Below are 13,963 nucleotides of genomic sequence, written 5' to 3'. Positions count from 1 at the left end.
GAAGTGGAATGATTTGTAATGGATCTATTATTGAAGCTACCTTTTGAAATACTACATCTATAGATCAGTGGCTCTCAACCTTGGCTGCACATTAGAATCACCTGGTAATCTTTTTAAAATCCTGATTTCTGGGCCTCATCCTCTGGAAATTCTGTTTCTTTGTTACTAATGTTGTGGCCCCACCCCATAACAAAGAAACAATTTCCGGAGGATGAGGCCCAGGAATCAGGATTTTAAAAAGATCGCCAGGTGATTTTAATGTGCAGCCAAGGTTGAGAACCACTGCTATAGATAATATTAAAAATATATCTAAACACGTAATTCTTTGTCCAAAAAATGAGCATGTTCAAAAATTAAGTGAAGAAAATTTGGATATACTCGATGGAGATTTTCACACATATTTGAGTGATGATTCCATTGATTCCACAGATGATGCTAAAAGGGAAAATTTTCCCATCGAATTTCTTAATAGTATTACTCCTTTGGGAATGCTGTGTCATAAATTAAAATTGAAAGTGGGTGCAATCATCATGCTATTGAGAAATCTCAATAGTAAATGGGGTCTTTGTAATGGTTCCAGATTTATTATCAAAAGATTACGACCTAATATTATCGAAACTGAAGTATTAACAGGATCTGCAGAGGGAGAGGCTGTTCTGATTCCAAGAATTAATTTGTCCCCATCTGACACTGGCCTCCCATTTAAATTGATTTGACGACAGTGTCCCATGATACCAGCATTTGTGATGACTATTAATAAATCACAAGGGCAAACTCTAGACACAGTAGGCATGTTCCTACCTGAACCCGTTTTTGCACATGGTCAGTTATATGCTGCTTTCTCTCGAGTTTGAAGAGCATGTGACATTAAAGTTAAACTTCTAAATACTTCATCACAAGGGAAATTAGTCAAACACTTTGAAAGTGTTTTCACTCTTAATGGAGATATTAGAATAAGTTTAATCACTTTATCAGTCATTGTTTGCATCACTGTTGTTTTTATATCATGTTTTTGTTGTTTTCATATCATGTTTTTGTCATTTTTATATCATGCCTCTGTTGTTATATCCTTTTGTTACTGTTTATTTATTAAGAAATTTATATATTATTTTCATATACATTTTTCTAATTTCCTTTCATCTCTCACAATTTTATTATAGAGAAAGGGCAAGTAACAATATTAAAATATCTCCGCTAATTCATTCCCTTTTTAAAAAAATATATTTTATTGATTTTTTACAGAGAGAAAGGGAGAGGGATAGTTAGAAACATTGATGAGAGAGAAACATCAATCAGCTGCCTCCTGCACACTCCCCACTGGGGATGTGCCCACAACCAAGGTACATGCCCTTGACCAGAATTGAACCTGGGACTCTTGAGTCCGCAGGCTGATGCTCTATCCAATGAGCCAAACCAGTTAGGGCAATTAATTCCCTTTTTAATGTGCATGAATTTCATGCACTGGGCTACTAGTGGGTATTATAAGACCTATTTATATTCTTAAATCAACCACAGTTTATCCAAACCTCTAATATTTTGACATATTGTATTTACATTTCTATTTGAAGTTTTTACCAAGACATTTTGCACATATTAGATCTGAATAGATGTTTTTGAATGAATGTACAAATTAATGTGAAATAATTCGATTTTCATAACAAACTTTTAAGAATTATTATATTGTAGTCTAAGCAATATGTGTTTTGGAAAGCATAAGGGGAACCACCCGAAGGAATAAAATGATGCTGTCTATTTCATGAATCAACATAAAACCTAAATTTCTAAAGAAAATAATTTTCTCTCATAAAATAGATAAATCAAAAGGAATTTTCAAAGAGAGGAAATTGAATAAGTCAGATCACAATGAATATGTTTTGGTTTGGACAATAAGGATAAATTAATTAAAATATCCTGCAATTGGTCATATTTCACAGAGATTTTAAATACAAATTTATGCTATCAGTACATACATGTAAAAATTAAAAATATATTTTAAATAATAAAAAAGTGCAAAGCAAACCATACACAAAGTATGCATAAAAATTTTTTGGTGAAGGAAAATTATACTAAGAATAAAAACAATTGTCCCCCAAATCAGTTGGGAATTATTAATGTCAGACAAAATGGAAATTAAATAAATAAAGATTAGATCAAGATCACTTTGAGAAACAGTAAATGATATGGTTGAATTAACAGTGGAGTTTATGCTGATTGCATTAAATTGTTTCATCTCCAGGGTTGCTAAGGTTTTCTATAAGCAAAATAATAGAAATACTGAAATTATTCTTTTCACTCCACTAGTTCATGGTGGAAATTTTTAAAACTGTACACGTAAATCAATGGCAATTTATTAGCTAACCTTCTATTTCCTGTGTACAGTTTAATATTGTCTGCTTTCTATTCTCATTTCCAAGCCTCATGGCTTCTCACTAGATGATCTTCAATATTACCATCCAAAGTCTTTTGTCAATAGGATAGTGGGTTCCTCCAGCTGGGTTTTGCCCTATAAAGTGGATGAAACTGGCACAAATAACTCTGTCTGGAATAAAAGCAAGTAAATTAGATTCTCATTCGGAGATCAACGGGAGGGCAGCTAGAAAGCATGCTTGTCTGACCACAATGGAGAATCATTCTCTAGCTGTTCCATTTCTTGTGAATCATGGTGGTGGATCATACCTGACTTCCACTTCAACAGAGCCAATAATCCCTGCTGGGTTGGCAAAATAACAACAATGTTTATATTCATAATGGAAAGAGGCACTGAATTACAATCTGAAAACTGGTGAATTAACATTCTCCAACCCCCCTCACCTATCTTTTACAAAACTTAAACCTTCAAATGTGTGTATGTAATTAAATCTGTGGATTTCTGAGACTATAATCAATTCATAAAGACTCTACAATTAATCTCAGTACTAACTACAACAAAAATCTTAAGTAGTCCCACTTTTGTGTGCCCTTTAATACCTGAGATTCCTGGTAGAGAAACAGCGGGCTGGATGCAATTAGGTCAGGTGCTCCGGGTATCGTTTCAAAGACGTCACAACTCTGCCGTATATATACTTGCACAGCCATTAACCTCTAACTCCCTTGACACCATATTATTGAGCTGAGTTTTTAAAGAAAAATGTGCTGTAGATATCCAGGGGATATTACAGAATATTGGAGACGTGGGTGCCGGTTTAGAAATCACGCTAAACACTATTGGAGGAGGAAAAGAGTGGAAGTTTTAAATTCTTACTGTCTACCCGATGACTCACGAATAAGAAAATGATTTCATGCACGCATCTATATCAATGTGTTTGTGTGTGAAGAATTATATCTGGGGGTGGGGAAAAAGGATGAACAAGAAATTAAAATGAAAGTTGGTGATTTTAATCTTTATGGAAGAGTTTGTTTCTTTCTGAAAGAATGTTTAGGACACAAGTGGAAAGAACTTATAATGTTTCAGAAAGTTTCCATCACTGTCATACACATGTGTTCTCCTATTTATTTTTCTTTCAAAAGTTCAAATTATTATGCATACATATATGTCAGGGTTATCTTGATGCTCCAATTTTGAGATTATAATGGATAGTGATTTTTGCAATAATGATAAGATACTATTTTATAAGACTTTAATTAAATACTGAGTCATCCTATATAATAAAAGACCAGTGACCATAACAGCCAGAACGACCAATTGACCAGTCGCTATGAGGTGCATTGACCACCTCTTGGTCCCTCCCCCACCCTGGCCCTCAGGCTCTGATCACTGGATGGCAAATGGGGAACCATGAGGAACTGGGGTGAGTGGTGGCAGGGCGGTACTGGGGACTGGCGAGCGGGCAGAAGATGGCCCTGATCGCAGGCTAGGCCTAGGGACCATATTCATGCATGATTTCGTGCACTGGGCCTCTAGTTCCTGTATAATTTTATTAATTAGAAAAATTTAAGTGAGTAAGAAAGAGATAAATAGAACTCATAGTCTATATGAAGAGGTATCTTCTGGTACTCTTCTTTATATGCCTTTGTTATACAGAACGTTTTTTAGAAAGATTGGATAATACCATACTAGAACAAAAGTTCTGCCATTTTCAATTAATGTTAAACAATAATCACATTCAAAACAAGATGGTACAGTAATACTATGATTAAAAGTACATCATGGGGTCTACACAATTTCTTTAAACATTTTTAAATTCTTAGACATATGTATTCTTTTACTTTACAGAAAATTATACAACAAATATATATGTAGAAAATACTTTAGCAGTATTTTTTCTACTTTATCTTTTTTTGGGGGGGGGGGTGAAATGCACATGTCAAAAAATTGCCCATTTAAACTATTTGAAAATGTACAATTGTCTTTCAGTATTTTTGCAATGCTGTACAACAATCATTCCTATGTAGCTGTAGCACAATTCCATTACCTCCAAAGGAAACCCCATAGCCATTCATCAGTCACTCCTTAATGCCCTTCCCCTCCAGCTCCTGGCAAAACCTATTTGTTTTACAGTGATGAACACCTCTTTAAAAAAATTGAAGTTCTACTTGAATTGACATTTTAAAACAGTTTGGTATTCATCCAACTTTATTCATTTCATCTTTTTTAAAAGTAATAAACATTTATCTGCTTCTTTAAATGAAATTATTTTGTTTTATTTATATTGAGTGTATTAGTGTATTAGGGTGACATCAGTTAATAAAATTATATAGGTTTCAAGTGTACAATTCTATAATACATCATCTGTATATTGTATTTTGTGTTCACTATCCCCAGTCAAATCTCCTTCCATCTCCTACCCTTTTCTATCCCTCCCCGTGCCCCCGCCCCCACAACTCCCTTTCATTCTGGTAATCATCATATTGCTATCTGTGTTATGAGTTGTTGTTCTTATGCTTAATCCCTTCACATTTTCCTCCAGCTCAGCCCCTTTCCTCCTCTGACAGCTATCAATCTGTTCTCTATGTCTGAGTCTGTTTCTATTGTGTTTGTGTTTGTTAGTTTATTTTGTTCATTAGATTTCACATATGAATGAAATCATATGGTACTTGTCTTTTTCTGACTGGCTTATTTCACTTAGCATAATGCTGTCCAGGTTTATCCATGCTGTCACAAAATTTAAGTTTTCCTTCTTTTTTTTTACAACCAAGTAGTATTCCACTATGCAAATGTACCACAACTTGTTGATTCACTCATCTACTGATGGACATTTGGGCTGCTTCCCAATCTTGACTATTGCAAATAACATTGGAAGTGAAGTCACTGGGTCATGAGGCAGTTCCATTTTTAATATTTGAGGTAACTACATACTGCTTTTCACAGTGGCTGCTCCAATCTGTGTTCCCACCAACAGTGCACTAGGGTCCCCTTTTCTTCACATCCTTGTCAACATTTTCTGTTTGTTGATTTATTTATGATAACCATTCTGATATGTGTGAGTTGATACTTCATTGTGGTTTCAATTTGCATTTCTCTGATGAATAGTGATGTTGAGCATTTTTTCATGTGTCTATTGGCCATCTGAATGTCTTCTGTAGAGAAGTGTCTACTCAGGTCTTTTGCCCATTTTTTAATCGGATTGTGTGGTGTGTGTTTTTTGTGTTGACTTTTATAAGTTCTCTATAAGTTTTGAATATCAATCCCTTATCAGATATATCATTGGTGAATATGTTCTCTCATTCAGTGGGATCTCTTTTCATTTTGGCTGGGCAAAAGTTTTTTAGTTTCATGTAGTCTTGATTATATAGTTTTTCTTTTGTTTCCCTTGCTTGAGGAGATATATCAGAAAAAATATTGCTATGAGAAATGTCTGAGATTTTATTGCCTATGTTTTCTTCCAGGATTTTTATGGTATTGAGCATGGGTGGGCAAACTTTTTGACTCGAGGGCCACAATGGGTTCTTAAACTGGACCAGAGGGCCGGAACAAAAGCATGGATGGAGTGTTTGTGTGAACTAATATAAATTCAAAGTAAACATCATTACATAAAAGGGTACGGTCTTTTTTTTTTTAGTTTTATTCATTTCAAATGGGCCTGATCTGGCCCGCGGGCCGTAGTTTGCCCACGGCTGGTATTGAGTCTAACATTTATGTCTTTAATCCATTTTGAGTTTATTTTTGTGTATGGTGTAAGAGGTGGTCTAGTTTATTTTTTTGCATGTATTTGTCCAATTTTACAGACCATTTATTGACTAGACTATCTTTGCTCCATTATGTGTTCTTTTTTATTTGTTAATTTGTTTGTTGCTTTACCAGACTCTATGCCTGTCGGCATATGGATGAAAAACATCTGCACAAGGCAGACATCAAAGTCAATCTCTTTGAGACTAAGCCAAAAGACCCCTAACATACTGGGGACAAATGACATACACCCACTAACATCTGTAAGCGACAAAGGCTAGGAAGTATTACATGGGTCGGTGTAGGGCCTCCTCATGGCTGAAAAGTTATAGAAACGTAGATTTGAGCCAACAGTTTCCCACAACAGCAATGACGAAGCAGAATGGCAGGGAGATCCAGATGTGTGAGGCTTCCAGCCCAGGAATCCCACTGAGGACGAAGTATCTTGGTGTCAGGCTGGTACTGTTGGCTCCATGCATAATGGCCAATTGCAAAGCATGTTACCTTTCTGACTAAGAAAGATGCCCTATACGAGAAGACGGTAGAGGTCTTATTTTCAGCCAGACACAAAAGATGAACAAGTGTTTTTTGCATACTATAAACAATAATTTTTAGGAGAAAACTCATCTTTTTGTACCCAGACCATGTTCTTTGGCTCTACTTAGAGGTCTTGAGCCTGTGACTGAATTGAAAAGATGTAAGCATAGTGCAAACATAGTAAACAAAACCCTGATCTTTTATACTGTACTCTACACTCTGTCAATATTACCGGCTTAAATTCCCAGGCCAGCCATTAATACCTGACCAATGTCCAAATGATAGACCTTGTTCAAATAACACATATTCTCTTCAATCCTCAAGTAACTTTCCTTCTTCCAAGAAGTCCTTTCAGATGTGTCCACTGGGTCATAGCCAATCAAGTTATATGAGCATCTACTGATCACACACAGGTATTGTGGGGCTGAGATGATCTATCTACAGGTCTAAACGTGGCAGGTCTGAATTTTCTCTTCAGAATAATCAAGAACAGAAGATTTGATAGGCTAAAATTTTATATATTAACTGCAACTTAACAAAACATGTCCATGTGCATTTTGCATCATATCTCTAATTGCTTCTCCTGGAAAATATTAAAATTTTTATTATTCACATTATACTAAATCACATTGTTGAGCTCTAATTAATTTCCATAATTTCTATTAATTTTCTCAAGTAGAAAAACATGACCTATGTCTCAAAATGTTTATAATTTTTATGTCTTCTTTGGTGTATTATTTTTAGACCCCCAAATGACTACGAAAGTTTATACTGGATAAGATGGAATCTTCATTAATCATTTTTTGAGAGGACTTAGCTTTCCACATTTATTCTATATTCTGAGACAAGGATCTAGTCTGAAAGCTTTTGATGAAAATAATAAGACTTCAGGACCTTCTAATTTTTTTTTGAGAAAATTCTTCTTTATCCTGTGTTTCTTACAGACCTTCCTTAGTTATTATTTGTTTTGAGATCATGAACTTAAATCATTCATTTTACCACAACATTATATTATATATTTTAAGACTTTTCAAAAATTATTTTAGAAAGCCTCCTGTTTTAGTTTAATCTTTCCTACATAAAAGCTTTTTCCAAAGTTTTAATTCTGATTCTTCTCTTTTCTCTCATTTTTTTTTTTTTTTAGGGGGTTGGGGTGGGACATGATTTAGCCTAGGATTTCTATATAAGTGCTTTTTAAACCACTAGTTTTAAGAAGTAGGAAACTTTTCAAATCATGCCATGTAAATAATTTTAACATATAAAAGAGGTAAAAGCGATCTTTTTCAGAAAACAGGAAAAGATTAGCACTGATTTTATAAACCAATTTGCTCAACTGTAAAATGCTGGTAACACTAAGTGGGGTAAAACCATGGAGATTTTCCCCACGGCCTGGACAGTATTGTTAGTGTTATTACCATTATTTTTCTTTGTAAAGTAAATATAAGTAAAACATATCTAGGCACCCTTTAAACCTCCAGTATTCTTACATCTCACTTTCCTTTATTGCTCGTTACGACATCCTACACAATTAGGACCCTTTTAAATTTCTGAATGTGTCACCCAGTACTCAAACTCTGACCTTCTCAGTCCATTCATACCTACTGAAGGTTTCTCAGTCTCAGCAAACATGTGTGCAATTCAGGGCATTTCTATTTACTATTTCCTCTGTGTGTATCGTCCTTTCCCAGGTAATACCATGGCACATACCTTCAATAGTTCTCAGTCTCAACTCAGTGTCAACCTCAAAGTAAGGCTTCTTCTTGCCTTCCCATTAAAATTTGCCCACAGACCCTTGCCAATCTTGGTATAACATCTCCATTTCCTTACTCCACTGCAATTTTCTATTTATTTGGTTCACTGCTGTATCACTGCACTTAAAATACTGACTGCTGCAAGAAAAAAAGTTGTATAATGAATGACAGTCCAAACCTTTTTTTTGGTTGGTCATCTTATACATAGTTACTTTAGCAAATTAGTGTGCATATTGAAAACTTAGAATTCATTAGAGAAAGGTACACATGATTATAAGTTGGCTGAAATCTTAAAGATTAAAAAAATGGAGATATTTAGAATTGGGATGAGTGCAAATATTAGATGCAAATAATTGCCTTTGCTTTTATTTTCTACATGCTATGGCATATATGTGATGAATAGAAAGTTATAGAAATGTAGATTTGGGTTCAAGAAATGGTGTTGATTCATAAAGATAAAAACCTTTAGTAAGTTAGCAAGGTTACTATCATCAGATGGATTCCAGCAAAGGGAGAATGACGTGTGTCATGAATGTTGTCAGGATACTGAGCTACTTGGTCACTGGGATTCCTCCCAACTCTTACACCAATTCATTGTCATTGTCTCTTCCGAAGGAAGACTCCTCTATCTATGGAGAGCAGAGAAGTGTTTTTATTGTTGTATGGAAATGTGCTTGCTTGTAACATTATCCCTTTGACCTTGCCACATCAGCACCATGGAGTCTCCTCCCTCCACTATCTAAACTACATTTAATACTTCCCCCTTCTTTTCCCTTTTGAAGGCAGTTTGTCATGTTCTTTGGTTTCAGGAGTCTAAGAGTGACATAATCCAAGTTTTCCTTAATTGACCACCCTCTGACTCAAATTCCTATTTAGTTGCACATTTTCTTTCTTTTTTTTTTTAATTAAATCTTTATTGTTCAGATTATTACATTTGTTCCTCTTTTCCCCCCCCCATAACTCCCCTCCTCCCAGTTCCCACCCCACCCTCCACCCTCACTCCCCACCCACTGTCCTCATCCATAGGTGCACGAATTTTGTCCAGTCTCTTCCCGCATCTCCCACACCCCTTTCCCCCCCAAGAATAGTCAGTCCATTCCCTTTCTATGTCCCTGATTCTACTATAATCACCAGTTCATTCTGTTCATCAGATTATTTATTCACTTGATTCTTAGATTCACTTGTTGATAGATGCATATTTGTTGTTCATAATTTGTATCTTTACCTTTTTCTTCCTCTTCCTCTTCTTAAAGGATACCTTTCAGCATTTCATATAATCCTGGTTTGGTGGTGATGAACTCCTTTAGCTTTTCCTTATCTGTGAAGCTCTTTATCTGACCTTCAGTTCTGAATGATAGCTTTGCTGGATAAAGTAATCTTGGTTGTAGGTTCTTGGTATTCATCACTTTGAATATTTCTTGCCACTCCCTTCTGGCCTGCAAAGTTTCTGTTGAGAAATCAGCTGACAGTCGTATGGGTATTCCCTCGTAGGTAACTGAGTTTCTTTCTCTTGCTGTTTTTAAGATTCTCTCTTTATCTTTTGCTCTTGGCATTTTAATGATGATGTGTCTAGGTGTGGTCCTCTTTGGATTCCTTTTGTTTGGGGTTCTCCGCGCTTCTTGGACCTGTAAGTCCATTTCTTTCACCAGGTGGGGGAAGTTTTCTGTCATTATTTCTTCAAATAGGTTTTCAATATCTTGCTCTCTCTCATCTTCTGGCACCCCTATAATTCTGATGTTGGTACGCTTGAAGCTGTCCCAGAGGCTCCTTACACTATGCTCGCATTTTTGGATTCTTTTTTCATTTTGCTTTTCCGGTTGGGTGTTTTTTGCTTCCTCGCATTTCAAATCATTGACTTGATTCTTGTGCTCCTCTGGTCTGCTGTCGGGAGTCTGTATAATATTCGTTATTTCAGTCCGTGTATGCTTAATTTCTAGTTGTTTCCCCAATATAACATCGAGGGTCTCATTAGTTTTCTTGTAGAGCTCATTAAGTTTATCGGCGGCTTCTAAACAGTTCTTGAGAGACCTTAAAAGTGTGGTTCTGAACTCTATATCTTCCATTGACAATTTTGTCCTGTTTCTTTGTCTCCGCATTTTGTTATGCTTCCTTGGTGCACCCCCTAGTGGTCTTTGTGTGCAGTCTCATAGTTAAGCCTTGATTGTTGTAGCTAATACCAGGGAGGGTTCGACCTCCAGGCCAAGTGGCTATGAGAATCAGCTGTGTCTGCAGTGAGAGAACTTCTGTCCTCTAGGGAGGTGCTAATCTAGCCTTTGCCTGAGGCTATCCGGCAAATGCCTCTGTGCAGGGCTTGGGCGGGGCGGGTCGCACAGGATCAACAGGGTGGGCCGGAGAGAGCAGTTATGGCGGCTCTCAGTCCTGTCCCCAGGGGCTCTGCCTCTCTGAGTCCCAGCACCCGCTGCAAAGCTCAGAGAGAAAGCTGCACTCGCTCTGACCGAAGCCAGACAGTCCCGCTTCTCCCGTTTGAGTCTGGGTCCCTAGAGACTTGCCTGTATCTGGAGCTCAGAGTCTGCGACTCCCTCCCGATTGAAAACGCCAACCTTGCCCTCCGCCGCCAGCCCGCTCAGCGCACTCCGAACCTCAGAATTTGACTTCAGCACTGCGCCTCCTCTGAGTGTCCCTATGCGTTTCTCTTTCCTCCTAGTTGTAGGACTTCCACTCAGCCAGCGTTCCTGTGGTTCTGGGTGATGTCCCTTCCGTCTTTTAGTTTCACTTTTGAAGTAGTTGTTCAAAGCAGCAAACTCCGGCGTTAACCTATGCCGCCATCTTGGTTCTCCCTAGTTGCACATTTTCTGTGCATTTTCTATATTTCTTTCTTCTGTCACCCAAACTCACCCTGATGCCAGATGTTTTAAAATGTCCATTCATGATGATATTGCTCAGAAAAATTGCACAACACTCGTTGAGAACCTTATTTAACTATACTTAGTGAGATCGCTGGGGATTTTCCAAGCAAAAACAAATGAATATTTGCTTGGGGTTTCACAGATATGTGTCCCATAGATCTCTAATGGAAGAGGAAGTAAATTTAGCTTTGTTGAAACTACACCTGTATTTTAAATATATTTGAGTGGGGGAAAATGAACCTTAATAATTATCCTCAAATTTTCACAACATTTTTAAAATAAATATATGTACTGTGTCTGATATCTATTGAAGTATAGATATATCTATTGAAGTATAAACCTGGAATTATATCTGACTTCCCAGAATGCTTCATTTCCAGTTTTATAACTTTTGTGGTATCTTTACGTACATATATAGGTCTCAAGATTTCTCAAAAATTCAATAAACGAGTTCAGAATCTTCTGTACTAGAAATTTATCAAAATATAGTTTATGTAATAAGTTTGAATGGTATGTTCGTTGGAAACATTGTATTGTTAAATGCATTTCCCCATTTCTGCCCCCTTCTACCTCAGTAGAAATGCAGTTTTCTACTGTACCTTTTTTTTTAGTGAATCTTGATCAAGTCTCAGGAAACATAGAAGATTGGGTTGAAATTCTTTCAATAGTGAAGTTATTTGGGAGAAGGGAACAGAGGACATATGACAACAATTTAATATCATCCCTTGGGTTTGTAGAAATGCGCGCAGGCTATACTGGAAGGTGAAAACAGTGAGAAGGAATCTGGTGAAATGGTACATCTTTCTTCTACAATGGGCAGCTAGAATGGGCAGAAACCCTGCAGATCTAGATTTTTCTTTTACAGTGAATGAAACCATTCACTAAAGCACATAGATAAAACAAAACTAGCTCTATACAAAAAAGCTTCTACCATAGTGAAAATTTAGGAAGTATAGCTTCATTCCAAATCAGAGAGTTACAATAAGTGAAAAGCATAGAGGCAAACCTTTCTCTTGAAGTGTGATTCATTTCAATATTACTAGCATTAGGTAAAATATTAATTAAATGACATAAATAGCAAACTAGCAGATGGCAGACATGCTCCAAGTTTCTCAAGGTTAGAAAATATTTGAATGACATATATCTCCTAAAAATCTTTTTCCTTTTTCTCTGTCTTTCTAATTAAAACCCTATGGAGGTTCCTAAAAAAAGTTAGAATAGAGTTACCATATGACCAGCAATTTCTCTTCCGCATATCTACTGGAAAATTTAAAAACATTTATATGTACCCCTGTATTCATAATTCAAGGTGACCAAGACATGGAAACAACCAAATTAGATGATTTGATAAAGAAGATGTTGTACATATATACAATGGAATACTACTCAGCCATAAGAAAAGATGAAATACTGCCATTGTGACAACGTGGATGAATGTTGAGAATATTATGCTAAGCAAAACAAATCAGATAGAAAAACACAAGAACCACATGATTTTACTCATATGTGGGATATAAAACTGAAAGCAACAAACAAGACAAACAAACAAATAAAAAAATCAATGACACAGACAACAGTATGGCAGTTACCAGAGGAAAAGGGGTATGAAGGGGAGGTCAAAGAGGTAAGGGGGTTCAAACACATGGCAATGGAAGGAGCTTTAACTCTGAGTGGTGAACACACAATGCAATGTATAGAGGATGTATTGTAGAATTGTACACTTGAAACCTATGTGATTTTATTAATCAATGTTACCCCAGTAAATTGAGTAAAATTAATAAAAACAAAAAACCACTAACATAATCACATGGATGGATACTCAAAAAATTATGCTTGGTGAAAGAAACAAGGTACAAAGGAACACACTATTACTCATTGTATATTTATATATAGGAAAAACTAAGCTAATATATAGTGCTCAAAGAAGATCAGGAGTTATTTAGGACTTGAAATCTGTTGAGGATTGATTAAGAAAGGGCACCAGAAAATTTGAAGGGAATGATTCAAATTTCTATATAGTAATTGTATAATAGTAGCATAGGGGTATATATCTGTCTAAACGTGTTAAACAGTATCTTTACAATATCTTAACTTTACTGTATGTGAATTATACATCAATAAAGTTGATTTAAAACTAATGAACATAAATCAATGTTACCGGTAAATGGAAACTAATCAGATGATCACCCTAATAGATATAAGCTAATAATGTTATAAAATTCAAAATCAATTAGTAAGAATAAACCTAGTATCTAAGTGATTTTGGAATAGAAGGGAAAGCATATTTCAGGTTTATTTAATTGACATAATCACTTGAACACTCCCAAACTTATTTCATGAGGCCAGCATTCCCCAGATACCAAAGCCAGATATGGACACTAGAAGAAAAGAAAAGTGTAGGCCAATATTTCTGTTGAATAGAGATGCAAAAAGTATCAAAGTGCAGGCTAACCGAATTCAACAACACATGAAAAAGATCATGCACCATGATTCAGTAGGACTCATCTCTGGGATGCAAATTTGTTTCAAAATATGGACATCAATGAATACCACATTAATAAAATGAAAGACAAAATTCAAATGATGATCTCAGGAGATGCAGAAAAAGCATTTGGCAAAATTCAACATCCTTTCATGATAAAAACTCCTAACAAATCGCTTATAGAGAAAATGGCTGAATGTAATAAAAGCCATCCTATCTA

The sequence above is a fragment of the Myotis myotis genome, unplaced genomic scaffold (assembly GCF_014108235.1).
Source record: "Myotis myotis isolate mMyoMyo1 unplaced genomic scaffold, mMyoMyo1.p scaffold_m19_p_10, whole genome shotgun sequence".
Taxonomy (NCBI): domain Eukaryota; kingdom Metazoa; phylum Chordata; class Mammalia; order Chiroptera; family Vespertilionidae; genus Myotis; species Myotis myotis.
This window is presented reverse-complemented; position numbering follows the sequence as displayed.